Source organism: Oxyura jamaicensis, chromosome 1 (assembly GCF_011077185.1).
Source record: "Oxyura jamaicensis isolate SHBP4307 breed ruddy duck chromosome 1, BPBGC_Ojam_1.0, whole genome shotgun sequence".
NCBI classification, from domain to species: domain Eukaryota; kingdom Metazoa; phylum Chordata; class Aves; order Anseriformes; family Anatidae; genus Oxyura; species Oxyura jamaicensis.
In genome coordinates this window covers 131,022,643-131,047,433 of record NC_048893.1, presented here as the reverse complement: position 1 = coordinate 131,047,433, position 24,791 = coordinate 131,022,643, and the positions used below count along the sequence as shown (strand labels likewise).

Genomic DNA, 24,791 nt, shown 5'->3' with positions numbered 1-24,791 from the left:
AGACCAGTGCACGGATCCTTCTGTGACTGCAAAAGTAAGTTCATTCCACATACAACTAATAGAATACAATTAACTATTCCTATACTTCATCTTTTTTTTTTTTTTTTTATATATCTTCATTTTCTTCATTAACCACATATAATCATTCCTGGAAGAATTTTCCCTGCTTTTTTCTTTATGGTTTATGAGCCTTTGAAGGCTTAAGGTTTTATCATTTTCTGTCTTCTTTTCATTTTCCATTTCATTTCCACTTGATATTTTCCTCTTTCTATCTCCTTTTCTTGCTGAGCTTCATGTTACTTTGCAGTTTAACTTGTGTCATTTATGTATATTTCCTCTTCCTTTCTTCATTTCTTCCCTCCTTCATTATGTATTTTTAAAGTGCATTTTTCCAGATTAACTATTCTCATATTTTCCCCCTTACATTATTTTTTTCTAGTTACTATTTTCCTTATTTTCCTCAAAAATAGATTTTATTTTATCATTTTTTTTTTTTTTCCTGTTGTACAGAACTCTGAAATTGTTCTTGGTTTGTTTCTTTTTGTAACTATATTGTTATTTTTCTAACTAATATTACTAACTCTCAGAAGACCATTAATTGATAAGTAAAATTGGTCCAGGTAATTTCTGTTAGTAGGAACCAATTTAGGAAGATTTGATGTTTTCTGTAGTCGAATGGGAAAAGAGGAAGACTGAATGAAATTAGATGTCTCTGAATGTTTTCTGGAGATGACAGATAGAAATCTGTAAAATTTATTTGTGGCAGACAAAGAAAGGAGCTCTTTTTTGGACCCAAATTTATTCTCTCAAAAGGGGAGAATGAGGACCAGAGGTTTAGAGGAATGAGGAACACTGAGGTATAGAGAATTCAAATGATAATTACTTTGGGTTTAATAAACTGACAAGAAGGGTTTCTAGGTCACTAATTTTTAGGTCATAAATTTCTGTATCCAAGAAGTAAAGGTTTCAGTGACCAAAGTTCAGGAGTTTTTTATCAATTGAAAGAGTTTGAACTATTGAAAAATTTGAACTATTAATGTGTGCATCTCTATGAATTTGTGCTTCATGACAACCTAAATTTTTTTGTATTTGTGGTTTTGTTATATGAAAGACTAAGAGTCATATATAAAATAAAATTTGTTGTGCCATGTATAAAGCTGCAATTCTTTATTCTAAGATTTTTTAAATGCCTAGGAAAATGGTGTAGGTACAGAATGCCATAAAGTAGTTACAATGTTATACAATCTCACCTTCATTGGTGCCCAGGATCATATCAAGAAGTCTTCTCTGTCACTGTATGAAAAAGAACTCATTCTATTACAATGGATTTTTGCATTTCATATACCTGTATGGATATCAGAAACCCAAATCCTCAATCTGGATTACCTGATGAAGGGTTTTGTTATATTTACTCTCAGAAATTAATCATGTTTAGGAATGTTGCTCGACACTGTATGTTATCTGCATAGCTATTTTAGCCCCAGGAATACCATAGTTGACAGCATGTTGTCTATTAAACAATTGTTCTCTTAATTTTTCCTGCAACAATCAAATCATTCTTGAGAACTGTTTAGAAAAATGCTAGGTAGTACAGGACAAATCTGTGGCAGGAAATATTCTCACTGTTTTCTAGTAAAGTTGATTATGTACCATTCTCCAGAACTATTCCCAGGTACACAATTTCACTTGGAAGACATGGACTTTTTATACTCTTCTATTATAGTTTTTAATTTCCCTTTCCATGCTGCTATTCAGTGTACTGATAGTTATTTTAAGAGAAAATGTAGAGATATCAGTATGCTGGCTCCTTTACTGCCTGCTTTAATAAGCAGAAAAACACTGTCACTTAGGGTGCCACCCTTTGTCTATTAGTACTCATTGAAATCATAAGGACAGTTAACATTTCAATGCTGTGTGCCTGCATCGACATGACTAGTATCCTACTAGTATACTATATTAACATGCAAAAGTAATAGCAAAAGACTTCCTTGAAAAGAAAGCTTAGATTAAGTAATGAAATATTTATACATGATAATCATACTACACAACTATTACTATTCCCCTTCCCCCTTCCCTCCCATCCCCCCTAAGTAGAAAATGTGAATTACACTATGACTGTGACTTGTAGTTATTTCTGCAGTCTCCTGCCTACTAAAATTGGAGGAAGATTAATGTCTTTTTTTTTTTTTTTTTTTTTTTTTTTTAACTCTATTGACGAGTTGCATTTTTGTCTTTGTTTTCTTATCATAGAAAGTATCTTTACAAAGACAGTATTATTATTGTTTTTTAAAAGACAATAAATATCACACCTTACACAGAAATGTAAACATTTTTGTTCCTAAAACATAGGGACATTTTTACCCAATACTGATTTCCTTTGAGGTAGTCTGATACATATATTTACATTGGCTGTGTTGAAACTAAATTACAGCACAGTACCTCACAAGGAAAGCTAAGAATCCAGTTCCCCAGTAATAAAGGATTAAAAATACATTTGAGTATCCCAGAACCCACTTTAGCCTATACAACCGGTTTCTCTGTTCACAGAAACCAGGTGACAGGAAAGGCTGTCATGCATTTAAATTTTACTTTCAAGTAATATGAGGATGTGTCAAACATGGGACCAGAGAAATGTTTCTGGTTCTTAAAAAGGAGGCAGCTTGCAGCTTTTGAAATTACCATACTTTGAGGACAAACCCAGTAAGATCAATGAATCTTTGAAAAAGGGTGCTACTAAATTCAGAGCAGAGTCTTGAGATTTGGCTCTGTGTTCTAAAACAAAGGTGAATAAGGTGAGCTGTTATCTCTTGAAGTAAAAATGTAATTGTCCATTTCCTTGAAAAGCTCTGGAATTTCTCTCAGTGTCTTAGATCTTAGTCTGTAAATGGGGTTAAAAATGGAAAGAAATAACTTGTGCTCTGAAGTTTGACAACCAGGAATAATGAACTGTGAATTTCATGTAAATTTCATTCTTTTTTAGCTCAAAGTGCATATTTGCTGCTGTCATCTACTTCTAAGGACAGCTCAGGCATACAAAAACAAACAAACAACAACAAAAACAAAATTATTCCTGAAGTGTATATTGGATGCCTAGTCTTTTCTCTTTACTAGTGCTGAGAAAATGTACTGGTTGAGATCCCAAATTATCACTGCAAGTGATAATATAGACAGAAATGTTCTGTCTGCCTCCCTCTTCCTTCCTGACTTCACTCCAGTGACGCAGAAAACTTTTTGTAAATCAATAGGAACCAGGGTGAAGGATAAAAGGCTTGTCGATGTAGTCCATTCATTATATCAAAGTCTCATCCAATCCTGCAAACAAGACACCAATACATCCCACATGGATATACATACAGGACTGGGACCTAAAAGATACACAAAGGAAACAACAACAACAACAACAACAACAAAACAATCTGTGTTTTTAAAATTAGTATCTATAAATAGGAAGTATTAAACTTCCTATTTAACATGGAATAAATATTTTCAGCACAAGCTTTGGGACCCTTGCTCTTCTAGTTTTAAACTACAATGACTTCCATAAGCCCATGGGCAACACTAAATTTAGGTGCAGCCTTGGACTGCAAGTTGCATGAGAAAGGTGACTTTTCTTTCTTAGTATTTACAGTCAAATGCAGCTGTAATCCTGAGCAAACAAGCAATATGTTCTCTGCTTTGGATCTGTTTTTCAAACACTGTAATGGTTACAAATATATACTAATATTTGAACTAATATTCGAACTAATATTTCTTTAACACCTTCATATTTGTCATTTTATCTTTTAGCGTTATTAAGAAGTATATTTTCTTATGAATCAACATGCATTTGACCTAGTCCAAAACTTATGGAAGAATTTTAGGAAGGATCTTTAGGAAAGACAGGCAGAGGAGACAAGGAAAGGGCATCTCCCTCTGTGTCAATGAACAGCTGGAGTGCATGGAGCTCTGCCTGGGGGTGGGTGAGGAGCTGACAGAGAGCTTACTGGTCAGGATTACAGGGAGGGCAGGAACAGGGGACGTTATAGCAGAAATCTGCTACAGACAACCTGATTGGGAAGACAAAGCAGATAAAAACCTCTATGAACAGATGGAAGTAGCCTGATATTTACAAGCCCTGGTGCTCATGGCGGACTTCAACCACCCTGATGTCTGTTGGAGGGACAACACAGCAGGGCATAGGTAATACAAGAGTTCCTGGAAAATACACTGATGATAATATCTGTCTCTAAGCGATAGAGGAGCTAAGGAGGAGAGGTGTTTTGCTGGATGTTCTTCTCACCAACAAGGAGGGGCTGGTGGAGAAAGTGAAGCTCAAGGGCAGCCCTGGCTGCAGTGGCCACATTTTAGGATCCTGAGAGGAGCAAGGAGAGAGAACAGCAAGCTTACTATCCTAGACTTTGGAAGAGCAGACTTTTGCCTCTCCAGAGATCAGCTTGGTAGAGTCCCATGGAGCAAAGCCCTGGATAGAAGAGGAGCCCAAGAAAGCTAGCTAATATCTAAGGATCACCTCCTCCAAGCTCAAGAGTAATGCATCACAGCAAAGAGGAAACTGGGCAAAAAAAGCCAGGAGGCCTGCATGGATGAACAAGGAGTTTCTGGCCAAACTCAAGCAGAAAACGGAGACCTACAAGTCTTCCAGAAGGTGGAAGAAAGGACAGCCTGGGAAGAATACGGAGAAGTCATCCAAGCAGCTGGGGATTGAGTTAGGAAAACCATAGCCGTGTTAGAATTAAATTTGGCCAGGGACATCAAGAAGAGCAAGAAGGGCTTCCATAGGTATGTCAATAATAAAAGGAAGACTAGGAAAACTGGGCCCTCTCTGGAATGAAATGGGAGACCTGGTTACCCGGGATATGAAGAAGGCTGAGTTACTCAATGACTGTTTTCCCTCCCTCTTCACAGATTAGTTCCAGCTACATAGCCCAAGCCCCAGAAAGCAAAGTCAGGAACTGGGAGAATGAAGAACCACCAGCTGTAGGAGATCAGGTCTGAGACCATCTAAGGAACCTGAAGGTGCACAAGTCCATGGGACTTGATGGACCAGGACCACATTTTCAGGTCCTGAAGGAACTGGTGTATGAAGCTGCAAAGCCACGATCTGTCGTATTTGAGAAATTGTGTCATCCCGGTGGAGTTCCCACTGACTGGAAAAGGGGAAACATAATCCCCATTTTTAAAAAGGGAAAAAGAAAGGCAGAAGGAACTATAGGTTAGACAGTCTCACTGTCAAGTTAGATTTTGTAACATATCATATCATATATCATATTTCATATTTCAACATATCGTATCATACATCATATATCATATCATATCTGTAGAGTATGCATACTATATATCTGTAAATACATGGAGATATAATATGTAATTAGGGTAGATCTTTTGTTGAAGTTGTTGTTCATTTACTTATACATCTTCTTACCATGAAATGTGATGTTCATTTTTTACTGAGAGGGTGGTTGTGCACAAGAACAGGCTCCACAGTGAAGTAGTCACTGCACCAAGCCTGTATGAATTTAAGAAACGTTTGGACTGTGCACTAAGTCACATGGTCTAAACTTTTGGGTAGACCTGTGCGGTGCAAGGAGTTGGACTTGATGATCCTTATGGGTCCCTTCCAACTTGGAATATTCTACGTGATTGATAGGTCTGGAAGGTATATTAAAAATAAAATATATTCACTTAATACATTATGAAATATGACTACTCTTTTATTTCTATATCCCTCTTTTCTTCTCTTGATTATGTCTCATGAGTTTTAGATCACTCACCTTCTTCATAATAGGATTATTTTCCCAAATCATAGCTATGCTATGAGATTAGTCAATGAAGCACTTGAAATTAATTTATATGTCTCAAATAGGTGAAAAATGTTATGGTAACGGAGGTGATAAATAACATACATTATCTTAAATATCTTGGAAGAAAAAACTTTGAGTATAATGAAGAAAATGGAGTACCCATGAATTCACATTGAATGTCAATATCAGCTTATTTGGATGACCCAAACTTTAAGTGTATTGGCATTTTCATTGTATCTCCAAATTCCATTTTCTGCTTCACATGTCAGGTTTTAAAGACTGTTATTAACTCCTTCTGTTTATGCTTAATTAAAGCAGGACATTACTTACTGTAATGCTCTTCTCAGTAAATATCGAGCTCTCCCTGAGTACTCTCCTGGTATTGCTAACCCCTCAGGATGTAATGCCTCCTGGATTCTGAATTTGAAGAACATGAATAATGAAACATCTGGCTCTTGTTGAAATGAAAGGCCTGAAAAAAGGCGTGTTGTAATGTCACATTGTGTTGCTCTTGCGCTGTGAAGTTACCCTCTGTTATATGCATGTCTCCAAGTTAAGGGAATGTGAACAAAACAGTTGATCTTTTTATGTAAAACAAAAGTAAAAACATTATTAATTATTCTAGTAACTAATTTTAAGTACAAATTTTTTGCAATTCATGTAAAATTATTTACAGTTATTATTATACAGAAAAATAATAAAGTAGTAAAAGTAAAATGTTGGAAAGTGCACAATGCACAGTACAGTTCTCACCTCCTGACATTGCATAAAACAGTAACTATGTAATCATGCTGTACTGGGTCTGGCTGGGATGTTAACTTTCCCTGCAGCAGCCCATACAGTGCTGCGCTCTGCACTTGTAGCTAGAACAGCAGTGGTACCACACCGGTGTTGTGTCTGCTGCTGAGAAGTGCTGGCACAGCATCAGGACTCTCTCTAACCCTCCTAGGGGGTGGGCAAAAAGTGAGAAAGAAACATCACCAGGGCAGCTGACCTAAACCAACCAAAGGGATATTCCATACCATATGATGTCACACTCAGCAATAAAAGGTGGAAAAAGGAAGAAGAGGGGAGGGGTGGGCTCTTGTTGCAAAAACGTCTGTCCTCCTCCTGAACACCGGCTCCGTGTGTTGAGGCCCTGCTTCAAGGACGTGGTCAAGCATCGCTCATTTGTGGGAAGTAGAGAGTAATTTCTTTCCTCTGCACTTCCACATAGCCTTTACTTGTTTTGTTTAGTTATTCCCTTTCCCCCTTCCTCTTCCCCTTTCCTTTTTTTTTCCCTTTAGTTGAATTGTTTAATTAATAATAATATTTCTTTAATTATATATTTATATATATTTATTTTTTTTCCCTCTTTAAGTAAATCATCCTTATCTCAACCCGTGAGTTGTTCTTTCCTTTACTTCTTCCCCTCCTCATCTGAGGAGGGGGAGTGAGAGAGCGGTTGTGGTGTTCAACTGCCTAGCACGGTAAAACCACCACACATGCTGACTGACATGAAAAGAAAATTTAAATTAGTAGTTCTGAAAGTTACTTTCTAGATCTATTAATGAGAAAATATATCTGAAGTGACTGGTACATTTACAAAATTTAATCCACGTTTTTTCTAGTTTTGAATAAATAAAGGTTTCAACAAGTGGTGATAAGTGTTTGAGTGGCTTTTGAGAAGGAGATTTGGCTATAAACTACTTACATATTTCTGCCAATAAGCCTTTTTTATCTTTCAAAAATAATACTTAATACCTGGAAAAACATGGATGTCCATAAAATCAGACAAAATGTTACTGTACTTGCATTAATTTTAGCTTCAGACATCTTTATTAATTGAGCTCAGTGTTAGTTACCTGAGCTGATGATTCTATAGGGAGCATATGGTTGTTGAATCATGTTGCAGAACACGTCTATATATATATTCAATACATGTATATGGTCATACATACATATTCTTACACAAAAATGTAATAAAATAAAATAAAAATAATAAAAAAAACATTTTTAAATATCTTCCAGAAGTAATTTTGCTGCTATGTAGGTGTGGCAGGCATCTGGTAGAAATCCAGAATCAGAATTAAGAGCAAATCTGGGAAAATACATATCTGAAATGCAGTAAAAATAAGTTTAAAGCTTGAGAAAAACAAGTAAGCAAACAAATGATATCTGCTGCACTTCATGAAAAGAATAAGATGTCATCAGTGTCACCATTAAATTGCTTGTCTTATATAACTTGTAGATAGTTAAGTTTTGACATAAATTTTCAAATGAAAAAAAAAAAAAAAGATGAAGGTATTATTATTCATTATTTTAAAACTACTTATTGTTAAAGAGTTTTAAATATTCAAATTAAATAATAGAAACATTTCCTATTTTTTAAAGTGTTAAATTCATTCAAATAAGCTTTTCAGCCTAGAAATTCTTTCTTTTCCCTTTTTTTTTTATTTTTTATTTTTTTTTCTTTTCTTTATTTATTTATTTTTAATTCTGTCAATACTTAACACAGATGTTGTGGTATTCTAGAAAAAAAACTGCCTTTACTGAATGCAGAATTTCCAAAGCTTTTAAAGTAAAATTTACTTTCATAAAATATAGACATTTGAAACCAGCAAATATTTCCTTTCAGTTCACATATTTTCTTCTGTTTTTATTTTTAGCTAGCAAACTTTCAAAATTTGCTGAACATAACATTTTGTGAAAGGACATATTTTTGCATTTAAGTAGCAAGCTCGTGGACTGGAGAACAAGCCTTGTTCTGTGAGAAGAAACCAGGGGCTGCTCCTGTGCCAGACACGGCTGGTTCCAGCCCGCTCCAAACAGGACCCACCACTGGCTAAAGCTGAGCCCAGAAGCCATGTTCATGATGCCTCTCCGATAACATACTTAAGAAAGGGAACAAATGCTGTGCAGCAGCTGTGAGAGAGAGAAGTGAGGGAAATGCCGTTACATTTAACGGCTACTGCCGTTAAAGATAACAAAAAACACTTTTATAAATACATCAACACAAAAAGGAGGACAAAGGAGAATCTCCATCCTTTACTGGATGCAGGGGGAAACTTAGTTACAAGAGATGAGGAAAAGGCGGAGGTGCTCAATGCCTTCTTTGCCTCAGTCTTTAGCGGCAATACCGGTTGTTCTCTGGATTCCCAGTACCCTGAGCTGGTGGAAGGGGATGGGGAGCAGGATGTGGCCCTCACCATCCACGAAGAACTGGTTGGTGACCTGCTACGGCACTTGGATGTGCACAAGTCGATGGGGCCGGATGGGATCCACCCAAGGGTACTGAGAGAACTGGCAGAGGAGCTGGCCAAGCCACTATCCATCATTTATCAGCAGTCCTGGCTATCGGGGGAGGTCCCAGCTGACTGGCGGCTAGCGAATGTGACGCCCATCTACAAGAAGGGCCGGAGGGCTGACCCGGGGAACTACAGGCCTGTCAGTTTGACCTCAGTACCAGGGAAGCTCATGGAGCAGATCCTCTTGGGAGTCATCATGCGGCACTTGAAGGGCAAGCAGGCGATCAGGCCCAGTCAGCATGGGTTTATGGAAGGCAGGTCCTGCTTGACGAACCTGATCTCCTTCTATGACAAAGTGTCGCGCTGGGTGGATGAGGGAAAGGCTGTGGATGTGGTCTACCTTGACTTCAGCAAGGCTTTTGACACCGTCTCCCACAGCATTCTCCTCAAGAAACTGGCTGCTCTTGGCTTGGACTGGCGCACGCTTCGTTGGGTTAGAAACTGGCTGGATAGCCGGGCCCAAAGAGTTGTGGTGAATGGAGTCAAGTCCAGTTGGAGGCCAGTCACTAGTGGCGTCCCCCAGGGCTCGGTGCTGGGGCCGGTCCTCTTTAACATCTTCATCAATGATCTGGACGAGGGCATTGAGTGCACCCTCAGTAAGTTTGCAGATGACACCAAGTTAGGTGCGTGTGTCGATCTGCTCGAGGGTAGGAAGGCTCTGCAGGAGGATCTGGATAGGCTGCACCGATGGGCTGAGGTCAACTGCATGAAGTTTAACAAGGCCAAGTGCCGGGTCCTGCACCTGGGGCGTAATAACCCCAAGCAGAGCTACAGGCTGGGAGATGAGTGGTTGGAGAGCTGCCAGGCGGAGAAGGACCTGGGAGTGATAGTGGACAGTCGGCTGAATATGAGCCAGCAGTGTGCTCAGGTGGCCAAGAAGGCCAACGGCATCCTGGCTTGTATCAGAAATAGTGTGACCAGCAGGGCTAGGGAGGTGATTGTCCCCCTGTACTCGGCTCTGGTGAGGCCGCACCTCGAGTACTGTGTTCAGTTTTGGGCCCCTCGCTACAAGAAGGACATCGAGGTGCTTGAGCGGGTCCAAAGAAGGGCGACGAAGCTGGTGAGGGGCCTGGAGAACAAGTCCTACGAGGAGCGGCTGAAGGAGCTGGGCTTATTCAGCCTGGAGAAGAGGAGGCTCAGGGGCGACCTTATCGCTCTCTACAGATACCTTAAAGGAGGCTGTAGAGAGGTGGGGGTTGGCCTGTTCTCCCACGTGCCTGGTGACAGGACGAGGGGGAATGGGCTAAAGTTGCGCCAGGGGAGTTTTAGGTTAGATGTTAGGAAGAGCTTCTTTACTGAAAGGGTTGTGAGGCATTGGAACAGGCTGCCCAGGGAGGTGGTGGAGTCACCATCCCTGGAGGTCTTCAAAAGACGTTTTGATGTAGAGCTTAGGGATATGGTTTAGTGGGGACTGTTAGTGTTAGGTTAGAGGTTGGACTCGATGATCTTGAGGTCTCTTCCAACCTAGAAATTCTGTGATTCTGTGATTCTGTGATTCTGTGAAATGTAGAGAGAAACAGTCCTTCAGATATGAAGGTCAGTAAAGGAGGGTCAGGAGATGCTCCAGGTGCCAGAGCATAAATTCCCTTGAAGGTCCTGGAGAGGCTCATGGTGGATCATACTGTCCCCCTACAGCCCACAATATACCATGGCAGAGCAGATATCCACAGTACAGCCCATGGAGGAGCTTTTAATTGTTTTTAGTTTCTCACTGCTCTAGCTTGTTAATAGTAGGTAATGCATCATGTTAATCTCCCTGTGCTGAGTCTGTTTTGCCTGTGATGATAGTTGGTGGGTGATCTTCCTGTCCTTACCTCAACCCTTGAACCCTTTCCATTTTGTTTTCTCCCCCTTTCCCTTTGAGAAGGGGGAGTGAAAGAACAGTTGTGGTGGAGTTCAGCTGCTCAGCAGTGTAAAACCACCACATCCCCATTTCCCATTTCCCATTCCCCTGAACTGTTCAGAGTGAAGATATAGAAGAGGGTGGTTGGGGGAAAAGTGTTTGCTTTTAGCTTCTCACTTCTCTAGTTTGATGGTAGTTGGCAATAAATTATATTAATCTCCTTTATGTTGATTCTGTTTTGCCTATGAATGTAATTGTTTAGAGATGTCCCTGTCCTCATTTTTACCTACAAGATTTTTCATCATATTTCCTACACCACCTTTCTGAGGAGGGGGAGAGAGAAAGTGATTGCATGAGCACCTGAAGACAAGTCAAGGTTAACTCACCACAGAATTTTGGACCCCAAAGTTATCTTTATGTGCAGTATCTCCAGAGCTTCATCCTGTCTTCAAACTGACATAAGTCAATTTATCAATAGACAATCTGAATTCTTAAGGACAATTTTTAGGTTATGGTTAACAGCTATTAAGACATAAACTTACCTGAAATAAACATATTACATTTTCAAGGGTAGGAAGTACTGGCTTACGCTAGATTAAAAATAAATAAATAAATTTATTGGTCTTTAAAGTCTACTTCTCATTTTTAAATTTATTTTTCTTTCTATTATTGTACTTTTCTAGCCTTAGATATTAGTTAGTCAAATGGCTACTTGCGGTCATGGTGCTTCATTCATTGGCCTTGAGTCCATAAAGAAACTATAAACAGAACAGCATTTAAAACACTTCACTTACCCAGAGGTAAATTTTCAGTTTCCCTCTGAGAAGAAACAGTAAATTTGATTCATTACATTAATTATGTAAGTATGTAAAGCATTTCCCAAAATGATTTCTGAAATCTATACAAGGTAATAAGGGTTTTACAAGGGTTTTTCATTTGGTCTTTTTTTTTTTTTTTTTTTTTTTTTTTTTTTGAGTTTAAAAGAGCCCAAAGCTTAAAAAAATAAAAATAAAAAATGTTATGTAAACATTCATATATTCATACACACTTTGTTCACATTTTCCATTTCCATATTAACATATTAACTCCAGCATACTTTTTGCCCATGCAACATATGTAAAACACCACAGTTCCATCAAGTGCAAATTTTATTTTAAGAATCAAATTACCCTTAATGACTGCTAAACAGATTCTAAAGTCAGTTATGACTATCTCCTGAAATTTCACTCTTGCATGGTGGTTAATCTGTTTCAGTTCCCACATCCAGAGGTGGGAGATTTCAACAACAAAGTAACAAAAAGAAGTTTTAACAGCTTTCTCATCTCATACATATAGCCATTATTTTCTTTGAATACTTTACCAGGATAATATTCATACATACTATGACACAAAGACAAAATTTACTAGTATTTAAAAACTATTATTTGCTATATCCTTGAGGTATTTTTACATGGATTTAATGTATTCAGTAATTTCATCATACCCTAAGAGAATGGAATGCAGATCAATTAATAATAAAAGATGAAAAACAGATGTAAAATCAGGTCTTAATATAAGGGACATAGAAAATTTTAGCTTCTATATCCCTAGGAGTCCAGTAAAGGGAGAAGCAGCTGATGATATTGGATATTCCAACAAATAGGATAGTTCTGATAGGCCAGAATGTGTTGCATTGTCCTGTTCATAAGGGAACTCATACCTTACAGGGAAAAACAACAACAACAACAACAACAACAACAACAACAAAAACTCTTCCTTTTTTTTTTTTTTTGCTTTTATATTTTTATGTGTTATAAAATATCTTTCCACTCTTTGGGAAAGGGGGAGCAATATTTGCAGACAGCATAGACAGCAAATTTTAAATGGATAAATGTCAGCCTAATGTTAGTCTGGGGACTTTTGCTTAACCCAAAAGTTCATTAAATACTCTCCATTGAACACAATGTAAGAATGTCAGCCACAGAAAAAAAAAAAAAAGAAAAAAAAAAAAAAAGAAAAAAAAGGAAGAAACTTCAAGAGAAAAGGAGTCTGCATAAAATCAAGAGAATAGTTTGTTAGAAGGCTTGTGTGGGCTATAGATGGTTAGAAAATACCAAACTTGCAGAGAACACACCTATAGAATGGGTGAAGTTTCAGAGCTGAACAGAAGCTTGTGTTTGTAGAATGAGCTTAATGACATTAACTCCCAAGATACATTGATGTTCCTAAATGAAAGAGAAAGAGTTTGATACACTCAGAGCTAGTTGACACAGAGAGAGTGAATTGGACAAACCTAAACAATTCTTCATTAGATCTATCTAGCAAGGAATGGTCTCTGTGCTGCCTAGAACATAACTTCACGTTTTCCAGGCCCCTGTGTGGATCTGTACCCTGAAAATGCCTAACCTCTCTTGGTGTGCAGAGGGTTGGTGATGAATTATCTAGATGAATTATCTAGAATATCATGTTGTGTTGCAGCCAACAAAACTGGTGGTTTCATAGTATGACATTGGGAGTGTCAGGTTTGAGGCATTATTCACTCATAGTTTTCTTTAAGTAACTTTTTCACATGAATACAGAAAATTGTTTTAAAATATATTGATAAGAATTCTATTTAAACTGAGATAACCAACAATTTCTCATTTCTCTCATGGAAGCTTTTATTATTATTATTATTATTATTTATTTTTTTTATGTTACTTGCTACTTTCTTCATCTTGAACATGATTCTTGGCACCCTGAATCTGGGAAGCTCTGATGTCTGGAAAGCTGGATGTCATTAGGATCATTCTGAAAAAGTTCCTAAAATAGACAATGTTATAACAGACATTGTTCCTATTTATCCATATGCAAATAGATTAAGAAAGGTTTTCTTTCATGTCTTCATCTACAAATGTTTGTTATCAACTTTCTTTGTTCAGATATTTCCCTTTTGCTTTAATCTGGTCTGAGTCAGTGTATTGTCATGAAGTTGTGAATTTGACTTCAGGGTAGAGAATCTCCAAGAAGTATCCAAATGTCATGTAAGTACCCACATAACACAAGGAAAGATATTCAGCTTTGTTATATCAGAGAAAACATGTAAAGAAGTGGCTTCCGGTTGTCAGAGAGCTAGGAAGCTCTTTGGAAGGAAACAAGTTAGTAAAGATCATACTTAAATTTCAGGTATCCAGAATAGTATGCAACATTCAATAAGTTAGTGGTTTTGCTTCAATTTTGATTGCCTGAGACTGACTAGTGACAATTAAGACAAAGTGAATTTTAAGAAAATGTTGTATATTAATTATTATTTGGAAGTATTTTGCATTCTCATAAACCCTGTGACTGGAAGGACTATATATATATATAATAGAAAATGGAATGCCAAAGCTGTACAATAATGGTGTTCCAAATTTAAAGTGAAAGTTATGATTTGTATCAACAGACACAGATGTTTCTGTGGATACAGATGGTTTTGATATAGATATTCTGTATTAATATTTTGGTTATTTAGATCTGTGGACAGGGAGAACAAACCCCAGTGTTTTGTTTTCTCATACTTTTGCTGTATGTTTTATTAAATTGTGCTTTATTGATCAGATCAATGTAATATCAAGCAGTCACTGCTATACATATTAAAATGAGGTATATATTTAATGGGGGGGGGTGTTACTTGTAAATTTTGATAATTTTTTTATGAGATAAGTAATGATGAATAAGCTTTTAGAAATGAGATCTGCATGTACATTAGTCAAAAAAATAGATGCATTAAAGTACAACAATACAACCTCATTGCAAGTAATGGTTGACATATAGAAGTGGATTTTGTCTCTGTTCCAAATAAAATGAGTTATGAATATGGGAAAAGAATAAATTACAGTTATTGTTATACCCACTTTGTTTCTGATGAAGTATGGTTCCATTTGCAGTATCAAAACAACTGATCAAAAACAACATGATGATGACGATTTCTTCCTCCTCACACAATCAACTGATTCATCTCTATATCTTTGCTAACATTCTCTACGTTTTGCAGAGTGGCCTGAAAGTTGATGCTACATCTAAATTTACTGTGCTGTTTTCACACATATCAGAAACTTGTTCTTTCTTCTTTTTGTTTTGTTTTGGTTTGGTTACCACTAAATCCAGATGGACTGTGTCCATCACAATTTGTTTCATATGTAGATACAAGATCATAGAATTGTAGAATCATAGAATCATAGAATATCCCGAGTTGGAAGGGACCCATAAGGATCATCAAGTCCAACTCCTCCCACTGCACAGGTCTACATAAAAGTTTAGACCATGTGGCTAAGTGCACAGTCCGATCGTTTCTTAAATTCAGACAGGCTTGGTACAGTGACTACTTCACTGAGGAGCCTGTTCCAGTGTGTGGCCACCCTCTTGGTGAAGAACCTCTTCCTGATGTCCAGCCTAAACTTCCCGTGCCTCAGCGTTACATCATTCCCACAGGTCTGATCACTGCTGATTACAAAGAATAGGTCACCTGTCTCTCCACTCCCCCTCACAAGGAAGTTGTAGACTGTGATTAGGTCCCCCCTCAGACTCCTCTTCTCCAGGCTGAACAGGCCCAGTGACCTCAGCCGCTCCTCATATGTCTTCCCCTCCAGGCCCTTCACCACCTTTGTCACCCTCCTCTGGACACTCTCCAACAGTTTAATGTCCTTTTTGTACTGTGGTGCCCAGAACTGCACACAATACTCAAGGTGAGGCCGCACCAGTGCGGAGTAGAGCAGGACAATCACTTCCCTTGACTGACTAGCAATGCTGTGCTTGATGCACCTCAGAATACGGCTGGCCCTCCTGGCTGCCAGGGCACACCACTGGCTCATATTCAGCTTGCTGTCAACCCCCAGATCCCTCTCTGTGGGGCTGCTCTCCAGCGTCTCATCACCCAGTCTGTACATATAGCCAGGGTTGCCTCATCCCAGGTGTAGGATCCAGCACTTGCTTTTGTTAAACTTCATGTGGTTGGTGATCACCCAGCTCTCCAATCTGTCCAGATCTCTGCAAGGCCTTTCCACCCTCATCCAAGTCCACAACTCCTCCAAGTTTGGTGTCATCAGCAAATTTGCTCAAAACACCTTCTAGTCCTACATCCAAATCATTTATAAAATGATTAGGATTTGCACCTATATTCTTCTGTCACCCTTCAACAGATCTGTGAAAAACTTATTCTTCATGTATGTCAGTAATACAATGTGAGTATATGTCATGTATGTCAATACTATAATGGTAAAAATCAATATATTTCTGTTTCCTTTAGTCTGGCTTTTCTGGCAATGACAATGTTTTTTGGAGTAGCCATGTGAAATTTTAACATAAATTGTATCTTCTTCGCAAGATATTAATGGAGCTTACGTAGCTAAAGAATTATTATACTGTTTAATATATAATAGTAATAAATGTTAATGTTGATTTCTATCAAGCCATCATTGCTTTTTATTAAACAACAGAGAAAGCTCACTTTAAAGGTTATACCAGCTATGCTACAACAGTATTTTAGCTGTGGTTTAACTTTGCATGATGTCCTGAGAGACTGTGAAATATATTGTCGTCTTTTCATCTACTACTTTCTCTTTCAAGTGACCTGATTATAATGAAAGTACCTCAGCCTTCATTGTACATCCAGCCAGATATGCTTCTATGCCTATTACAAACAACTGTAAGTATGGTATAACAAATAAAAATTTTAAAAGGACATATGGACTGGCATTGAAGTAAATAGCTCACAGTAAATTGAAGTAAATAGCTCACAGGTGGCTACTTAAAGAAATGTAGACCTGGGCAAAACTGGATTTAGTGGTAACCAAACCAAAACAAAACAAAAAGAAGAAAGAACAAGTTTCTGATATGTGTGAAAACAGCACAGTAAATTTAGATGTAGCATCAACTTTCAGGCCACTCTGCAAAACGTAGAGAATGTTAGCAAAGATATAGAGATGAATCAGTTGATTGTGTGAGGAGGAAGAAATCGTCATCATCATATTTCCTCCAGAGAAAGAATTCAGGATGCTGAGTACTCTTTCACCGACTGAAAGTATAGACCTTACGATCCAGAAAGGCAGGGGAAGGTTGGGAATAATATCAGGAAAAGCAGACATAAATCTATGTGCATAATTATTTTAGCGGTTATTATCATGCATAATAACTATTTGGGTTTATTTATAAAGTGTGCTTTCTTTTTGTCCATAGCAACATTTTGAATATAAAACTGTGAAGACCGAGTCTCCAGAATATTATGAAAATTAGGATGCAGCAAAAATTGAATGAGAAGTGCCATGGAAATCCTTAATTGAGATGAAATACATAGGGCACATGATCATTGTAGATTTTTTTTTTTTTAATATAGGAAACAAAAATAATCTGTAATATTGAGCATGAATTACGCAATTATATAGACTTAGATCCAATGCAATTGTTTTTGTGATTCCATTGAGCAAAGCTTATTTGCAAAGAGCGAATACTATACCACTACTACCTGTTATTGTATTTTTTTGTTTGTTTGTTTTTCTGAATGTGAAATTACAGCCTTGAAGCAGAAGCCAACTCTATCCAATGAAGAAATCTTCAACCTGAAAATAAAGGAAACAAACAAACAAAAAAAAAAAAATCAGTTTACTTGACATCTGTTCTCTTGATGGATGACTCTTACATGCTTTTATCGTATCTAATAAAAAAGACTGCTGTTCTCATTAGAGTTCCTGAGTGCAGGCTTTGGTTTCAACAAGCAAATCACAGTTGTTATATCCAAATACAACCTAAACATATCTTTTCTAATGACAGGATTTTTTGTTGCTACTACATGCCTCTATTAAGCAGAGCATTCCTCCTAGAGGGAAAATATATGTTAAAGCTCATTTCCAGTGAAAGAAGAACAGATTTCTCTACAGCATTTTTTTTAGTAAAATTCATTGACCAGATTCCCTCAAGCAATGGTCAAGGAAGAGAACACAATCTTTTGCCATCAGTTTACTGGCTCCAGACTTCAGATGCTCTGTGGATGTGGCACTCAGGATTCATTGTTTCTTGTTTCACAAATACTGACCAAAATTAAAGATATTTGATATCCCTATTAAGAATGAGTGATTTCTTTTCTATTTCAACTTTTGTTCATTATTAGAAAGAAGTTTTCTACTGTTTCAATCATTCTTTACTTTTTAGTTATCTAATACATTTTGTTCAGCTTGTAAACTATTGAATAGTCTACATTCCTCTGCTTTCATTTCATAGTGATTACTCTTTCCTCACTTCCTCTAACCTCTGCTAGTTCAAAAACAGGAGGTTTACTAATCATCTGTGGATGATACCTTTTTAAAATAAAGAAAATTGTCCCTTCTACCCCCTCAACTGTAAACAATCAGCTTTTTTTTTACTTCTTAACTTCAAACATTAACTGTCTATGACTTCAAAGACATTTATTAAATTCAATTCTTCATTCAAAATTAGTGTAGAGAGAGACAGTGAGTGTATATATAATTTATTGTAGTGAAGTATTTTATGTGCAAGTAACATGCTTCCCTTTATTTTGCACTGCTTTTCTATTTTGCTGTAAAGCACGGATGAAGCCATCCCTTTTATTAAAATGTTTTTGTAAAATGTCATTTACTCTGTGCATTTTGTTGTTATGTATATAAAAAAGATTTTGTAGAATATTAAGCTGGATTTTTTTAAATTGTTTATTATATAACTGTGCTAAGTTTCTTATTCCCCAGACCTTCCATTATGCAGGACGTCATAAGTACATGTGAATACATACATTCCTCTTTCACAGTCAACCAACTACAGGGCTCTGAAAGGTAACACTGGGACTGCATGTGTTTCATATATACTTCATAGACAAAGCAGAGAATACATGCTGAAAATACCAAGTATCATCAACAACTCTAGAGCTGGGACAAATTAATAATCTCTTAAGTTTCCAGCTAATACAAAATGTATTGGCAAAACTAGCAAAATTGAAAGGCATGTACTTTAAGGTACACCATCTAATGTTGCTTAGGGGAAGGAAAAAAATAAATAAATTCAGAATTGCCTCTAGTTCTGTATAATATCTTTGACGAGTTCTGCCCAAACCCAATTAGTTCTAAAACTATAGATATGTGGAAACTGCCTATCTTCCAAGAGATAGAATTCCTATTACATACTATTAGAAGCATGTAATACGTAGCACTGCTGTTCAATATTACTTCTGTATCAGCAGGAGTTTCCAAATAGTTTCGTTGTTGTTATCTATTTATTTATAATTTATGACTCCACTTTTTCAATTTGCATTTTCTTGATCCTGCTTTGAAAACTATGCTTCCAGTTGTCTCTGAACTTAAAGTATCTTCTTATGTACACGTTATCCCACAGCATCTGCAAGTGTTTTGACATTCCTAGATCTGTATCTTTATGGACAGGTATACTTAAGAGTATAAAAACAGATAATCTTAGAAACATTTCTCTATATTATATAGAATAGACATCAAGGCGGTATGTAAACTCTTTTCTCAGGAATAAAATCAAATCTTTCAATAAAATGAACTAATCAGCATTTAATAACATAAATAGAATTTTTGTTACAAATAAGATATTTAAAGGTTTTGGAGATTGGGTAGGTGTATGTTGGTAATAACCCCCTGACATTTTTTTGGAAAAATCTAACAAACAAACAAACAACAACGACCACAACAAAACAACGACCACAACAAAACAAAAAACTTTGGTGCCATATAATGAAGTAATGCAATAATCAGATTATTTCCTTTTTCTATAACTCATCTTTCCACAGTACTGAGCTCACTGAAAGACAGCACAGAGCTGACAGATACACCTAGACTCCTGACTATTCCCAGGAGTGGAAATAGGTCAGGGTAGATCAATGACAGTGGAGGGATCAGCTATTGTGTTCTTGTTTGTGTTAGGAGCTTGTAAGAGAGTAAAAATTAGAAACCAACAGGTAGCATTTTTGGGCACTGTCCACCTGGGCTCAGATCCTGTACTGAATTTTCTATCTGGCATAAAAGAGATTTTGTCTCAAAGCAATTATTTTTCTGACTTAATGTATTGGCTCTGAGTTGCAGAGCTGGCCTAGTCATTGATGCCAAGACATGAATACTCTGTGTGAATAGGAAATTGAGCCAAATTCTTCAACATCAAAGTCAATGAAATTATTACTACTTTTGGCCATCCATAAAGGGAGTTACAGCCAGGAGAACTGCTATTCTGACATTGCATTAAAAATTGTACATCTGATCATTTTGATTTAAAAAAGAAAAAGCCTTTTTAACAAATATAAAAAATTATATTCTTATAAGCATCTGCAGTAAACACAGACATGTAGGTGGGAGAAGTGGCAATAAAAATGATCAGGATCAGGTTAGTAATTTTTAAGAAACTGTGAAATTGAGAAATGGAAATACAGATACAGTTTAATCAATATGATGGGCTCTAGCAGAATCCAGAAGTTTAAAAATAAGTTCCTCAGAGATGAAGTCTTATCAGGGAATCATTGAAAATATCACCCTCTTTAATGCAACCCAAACACATTGGATGACTTTTTTAAAGCAAACCAATTTTCAGCAATGTCAGGAGAAAGTCAGTCTTTTAATTGGACCTTCTGCACTGCAGTTTACAAGTCTGTCAGTTGTTTTACTACTACATCTGTGTCCAATACTTTCTGACAAGGTTCTTTTATATATTCAACATGAGGAAGGTTTAACATTTTAATATCAAATTTACTTATTTGAAGATATTGGATAGCACTTGTGTTTTTGTTTTATCAGGGTGATAGAGCAATGCACTGCAGTCATAATACAATTGCAATTACAATATGTCATTGGATCACAACACTAATGTGATGCTCATTATCAGTCCCTACATGTTTACTGTTATGACACTATGTGTTCCCTGTCACCAGGAAGGAATATGTAGGTTGAAGCCAACTCAAACCCACTGCTCTTTTCAATATCCACTTTATTTTTTGGTCAGTTTTTGCATTCTCTTTTGGGCCGACCACATACACAATTCCCCCATGCTGGTCTGGCTACCTCAGGAAGATGCTCAGATCTTTTAAATTAACTCAGGGAAGAACATTTACGAAGTCAGTTGATCTACTCAACTGACACAGCTGTTTATCAAAAGGGAAAGTCACCCTCTGGTCCCCTTTATGCTAGGTTCAGCTTCCTTTACAGCAGCTGTATATTCCCTGTATTCTTCACTGATCTTCACAGGAATATTACCTGTGCCCATTTCCTCTGAGCCTCCTTCCATCATAAAGATTTGTTAATTGCTCACACACTAATATTACAGGAAAAAACAAAATAAAACAACAACAACAACAAACACATACACACAAACACACACACAAAAACACCAGAAAAACATTTTATTTTTCAACAGCTCAAGGAAACTTCTGGTAATATATATATATATATTTCAATATGGTGGGGTTTTGTTTGTTTGTTTGTTTGTTTTGGAACTGAAAACTTAAAGCAAGCCAAAGTGAAGAAACAAGGTGAAACGATAACCAACAGATTTAAATATTGCCTATATTTTCTGTAGATTTTAATTAAAATTTTGAGCAAGTTACATTAATGCAGAACTCTCTCTAGATAACAAGATGGACTTTTAGTGTGCATCAACAGGGTACCTTAAAAAGGACTATTTTTTATAATCAAAAGACCTACATATTCCTGGCAATACTATTTGGAAAGAAGTCCTTTTCTTAAGCCTTTCTTCTTTTTAACTAATTTGCAGTATTCAAACATTTCTTTGGGCAAATAGGTCAATATGGCAGAAACTTTATGACTGGTAGGATTAAGATATACTCCCTGATATATCACTACATGCTAAAATATCAGTAACACACCATCACAGGGCTATATATATGCTATGCCACCCGTAATCACATGTGGTGGCAGCTCACTCAGATAAAATAAAAATTCACTATTTACACTGTGAAAAGTATGTTGGCAGTAAGGTATTTTGTAGAGGTGTCCTCAGGGATTTAGGACATCATTTGGCATTACCAATTTCTTACTGACATAAAACTCCATAGTTAATTCATACTCATTCTGTTCATTTTTAGTTTTCTATGATTTAGATATATTATGTGAATATGCATTAGAAGCTTCTGTGACAGCACAGGTACTGCTTGGATGCAATTTTCTGCTGCATGCCTTACATTAGTATAAGTGGTGATACAGTTAAAATTCACTCTGCAATTATTAAAATAAATAAGTAAATGAATAAAAATATTTTTTAAAATAAAACCTTTAAGTTTTTTATGTCTCTGAAAGAGCTAATTACATTTCTGTTCTGTGCAAGCAGAAATACTCACTTGGGTGCTGATCTTTTTTCTATATTTTATTCAGTAATTTCTTTAATGTAAATAAATAGAATCAAGGTTTTCTTTTAAACTTTTTTGCTGATTCATCAATTTGTTACAAGACTGCTTGGTAACACTTCATAGTGACATAGTACATGATATGACAAGTTATTTATGGTGCATAATTCGCTTCTGTTGCTTACATTTAATGTATTATTCAAGCAGCAAGATCAAATCAATAACAACACATAGGAGTCAGCAAATTTTATTCCACAAAGAAACTTGTTTACATACATCATTAAATTTCTTTTCTAATATGAATTTTAAACACACATACATGCAAGTAAAAAACATGTCATAGCCAAAATATTGTAAAAATTATAGTCTGAACAATTTAACTATCTCTTTAACAAGAGATAGTTAAATTAACTATCTCTTTACAAAATGTTATTAACTGATAAAAACATTAAATAGGAACGGTGTGGTTTTTTTTAGACAGGTTGTCATTACATTGAATTTCTTAATATTCATGATTTGTCTTGAAGTTGTAGCTCGTCATTTTACCTTTGTTGTCCCATTAATACTCTGATATAGTAGTAGCATTAACAGACCTAGTAATGGAACATATCTGATTATCTGCTTCTTTGTTCCAATATGTCTATGCCTATTGAAGGGGTCAGACAGCTCAGACATACCCTGAGATTTTTATATTTAAAGAGTTGTGTTTCTTATTCTTATCACAGTAAAACCCAGCTTTTCCTATTTAAAATCCCTGTGTTGTTCTCTGGGGAGGGATATCCTGACACAGCCACCTCAAAGCCCTAGCCATCCCAGGATCTCATCACAAGACAAAGCTACCAGTTCCTGTATAAACCCAAAGAGAAAAGCAACTTCCCTGCTACCAAAGTCTAGATGACTGTGGTATGACCACATGAAAACAGTAGTCCTGATGCATTTCATTCCCATCACAGGGATCTATAATTGTCTTCATGGACTTCTATATTTTCTGTTTCAAATCTAACTGTGTCTATGTTAGTCACCTAATTGCAACTTCATTCTACTGTTGACAACAGTGGCAAAACAAGATATAATTTTCTTTAACACACCTGAATGTTTTTTAAGATAAATAGACAAAAATAATTTAAAAGGTATGTGATAAAAGTATTTATATTTATCTACGACTTTATAGAAATAACCTTCCTATTTTCTGTTAACTTCAGAAGTACAGCTATCACATGTTCTGTATATTGTCATGGATTTTATCTGTATCAAAATAGAAAATGCCCACTGGAAATGTCCATTACAGTAGTTGAATCTAGTGAGAGAAATATTTGGACATATTCAAAGGAGAAAAGCAACGTTTAACCATTGATTCATTTTCTTTTCTATAACTTCTAACTATAGTGTTGTCAAGGATACTTACTCCTCATTTTTATAAAATTGTATGTTCTCTGAAATACTGTACTCATGGATTTTGTTTTTCTTAAATCTCATGTGTAATATGCAATGTTTTCTCCAACTTAAATACAGTAATTCTTTAAGGATGAACCATAAAATTGATATTACTAATTATAAAAATTATATAAACTACATTGTGAACTTCTTAATGAAGCTCAGATCCACTACAATCGTAATTAATTAATGCACTAGATTAGTAAGAAGAAGGGAAACTAAAATATAATTTTCTAAATTATGGTGAAATATTACACACCTTGAACTCCAGAAAAGGGAAGACACATGGGAGTGGAAAGAAAAACTTTGATTTTCATGTGATAAATGTTATCTAAAAGTTATTTTTTGGTTAGTACATTGGCTTGCTTAAAGAGAGAGATATGATAACAAACAAATGAATAAAAAAAAAAAAACAAAAAAAAAAACTCTAAAGCTTGCAACACTTGTAGAAGTTAATTAACCAGCCTGCAGCCTGATAAGTCATCTGAAATGGAATAGAAGGGTAAAGAATTTATGCAGAACCTTAATGAAGCATTATTATTATTTTATTTTGTTCCATTACCTCATTAAAATTTGGCATTGTTTCTACTAAAACTTTTCATTTTTTTATTTCACTGACTGTTTTATTTAACATAACTTGGGCAGTTGCTGAGGACATTTTTACTTTTATTGTTTTGCTTTTCCTGAAAAAAAAAAAAAAAAAAAGCTGATCTATTTTTAGCATGTCTACTACCCAAAGGATTAGAAAATCACTGTGAAGCTGCCTAAGCATTATCACAAACGGCAAGCATTAAAAGAGCTGTGCCTCTTGACAAGTGAATTAAGCCTGAGCTTCTTTAAGAACTTAAAGACAATGGGGAAATAGTCTAACCTGAATAAATTCATTTGTGTATGATATAACTCAGAAATATCAGACATTTTGCTTCTTTTTGTTTTTCTTTGAAGACTAGTTTTAGCACTGTGGATGTTTTAATTTTCACAAAAACATTTGTAAGAGCATTCATCTGAAAGATAAGACTATTAATATTTTATGTTTACTTTCTTTAATGTATTTTCATAAATATATTAAGATGCATACCAACATATTTCATTAGGTTAAATGGGAAATTGGTTTTCCCATT

At 36.1% G+C, this 24,791-nt stretch overlaps 1 long non-coding RNA gene across 1 annotated transcript; it reads left to right on the top strand.

The window, feature by feature from the left end:
* The first annotated feature begins 958 nt into the window (after positions 1-958).
* On the top strand, positions 959-15,635 carry LOC118176576. The gene is made up of 3 exons (XR_004755475.1): positions 959-969; positions 15,086-15,439; positions 15,594-15,635. It is a non-coding gene; the product is annotated as an uncharacterized LOC118176576 (long non-coding RNA).
* The last annotated feature ends 9,156 nt before the right edge of the window (positions 15,636-24,791 follow it).